The sequence below is a fragment of the Trichoderma gamsii genome, assembly GCF_001481775.2.
Source record: "Trichoderma gamsii strain T6085 chromosome Unknown Scaffold_75.2, whole genome shotgun sequence".
NCBI lineage: Eukaryota > Fungi > Ascomycota > Sordariomycetes > Hypocreales > Hypocreaceae > Trichoderma > Trichoderma gamsii.
Window position 1 is genome coordinate 72,227 of NW_020171412.1, and position 2,408 is coordinate 74,634.

Genomic DNA, 2,408 nt, shown 5'->3' on the forward strand with positions numbered 1-2,408 from the left:
TACAACCAATATATATAGGTATCCTTTATTACTAGCGGTCTGTCCTCGAACATGTTGTCTCAGAGTGTGTGAACAGGACGCTCGAGTCGCTCCTAACTGTACCTAGGCGAGCGAGAGCTTTTTAAATCTAGAGAGACTGGACTCATTAACTATTTTCAGACCCATAGCTATCATATCATCACACTTAGAAAGAGAGAAGGTGCATAAATTCGTCCTTTCCAAACTAACTTTTCGCTCATGCAATTAGAGCAAGCTTCCCCTTGCCTCTTTTCCCTAGTTCATACGCCACCCCATTCCTAAAAAGCATCCATGTCCCATGTAATATCCTTCCTCGCCGCCTCAACTCCAACGCCTAGGATTAACTTAGTAAGCTTATTACCTTCCTTATCAATAAATCGCGAATATTCATCTACTTACAACAAGGTCATGAGACGGTTGGGTTCTGCAAGGAATGATTTGTAATGCTTGTGCTTGCTGCAGAAAACATCAACTGCTTATCCGTAATGGTAAACCTTCGAGCGTCACGCAGCGATCTCTCCGAGTCCCAACACCCTACTCAAACAGTGATGGTGGCGTGTCCTTGAGTGTTTGATAAGGCTATGCGCCGAATTCCCTAGTCACAAAACCACGCTCCAGCTGCAGATGCTGGCGCTGACTTGGGGCCTACTCTATTCATAACCACCGACGTCCCTAATATCTCTGGCTTCACAAGAACTCATCATCATCCTAAGGCCACAATGCTGCTCGCTCTAGCGCTTATCAGCCTTGCCGCCCTCGTACTGGTCCTTGCCTTCGCCCCCTTCCTCTATTGATCGTCAATATCCCGTTTCTGTGAAAGAGCCATGCTCTTTGCTGTTGATCTTGAACTATAGGACCGCGTGTTTCAACAAGCTTTTCCAAACATTCGAGGCTAAATCCGACTTGTGAGGCTTGCCGGAGAGCTGAGGAAGAAAGTGGATCTTCTATTCAATCATGATTGTGTTGCTTTTCCCTTATAATAATGATCCAGGAAGAGAGCCGAGCGCGATAGTTGATTGTGAGAGAGAACGGGCAGTTATTTTGGGGTTGAAGCTTGATAGATTTTCTTGCTTCCTCGAGCCTTCTCATTGGTGCCGCCGCGTTGTCAACGCACTTCACAACGCGTTACAATTGGATTTCGCGTTGCACTTCGAGCTTTTCTAATTACGAATTCTTTAGCTTCTTCTGACTGCTTTATAGCCTTAATGCTGCCTTAAATGACGGAAAAGCTTGCTGATCAAGAAATTCCATAAAATTGAAGAAAAGAATAAAGAAAAACGGCCTATAGGCGTGTGGTGATGTTGAATGTGTTGAAGGTTGTGGTGTTGAGCTTTTTTGGGGTAGCTAGCAACGCGTGCACGCAACTATCGGGAAAATAATACGTTAACTTCTCCTCACTTTTACCTCAATTACCCACTTGAATAATAATGCTACTTGCATAGAACAGCAGATGATAAATCGAAAGTACCTTTACTAGGGAAATGCGCTTAAAATGACCTATCCTAGATGGGGTTTAGTTGTAGGTCGGTATTTGAAAAATGTAGATTGTTATTTGGGGATTCAGAGACGGCGCGCTGCAGGCGGAACACATATGTAGCTAAGCCGCGGCAAGGGTGAAGACATAATTGTGTGTGAAGTACGGAGTACTCTATGTTTATCACAAACGAATTATGATACTGTGGTAGGGGCTCCAAGCCGTTTCTGAGCTTCTTATCCCACGTACTCTGCAATAAGCTTGTGCGTTTTCTTTGCGATAGGCTTGGCGCTAGTTTAGCAATACGCGTTCGCTCGTCACACAAGACATGCAGCACACGCAAAGTCTTCCTTACTTCAGCACTTCCGGCGTTAAATGATGACAGTATCCAATTAACGGAATTTCTGTGGCGACTAAGCCTGAGATGGTTGTTATATCAACCACATGGAGAGCCTGAAGCCGGGGTGATAACTGATGTGTGTGCATATTAGTTCGTACTTGTACGGCCGAGATTCTTTCCGTCCCGACTCACGGCGGCACGACCGTTACGTGAAAGAGTCATACTACCATGTCACAACGTCTCGTGTCATATGTCATTTTTTTTCTTATTAGCGTTAACCTTTGATCTCAGGCTCCCCCAGAAAATCAGGTACTTGCTCATGCCCCTTTTGTTTCCCTAGGGTAGATTCCCAAGGGATAAACCTAGAATAAGTTCTTCGAGTTTATGTTGGCGGATAGGTAAGGAAACCTGCGGGCAGTACATTATAGGGAGCATCGTCTCGCATCTCTCTTATTTACATATCTAGGATTTCCGCTAAACTAGATGTCTCAGGGCACCTTCCAAGCTTTCTTTTCGTTGAGTGAGTGGACGCTCCTGATTGGGCTGTCGGTTTATAGTTAATCCCTAACCGTCTGC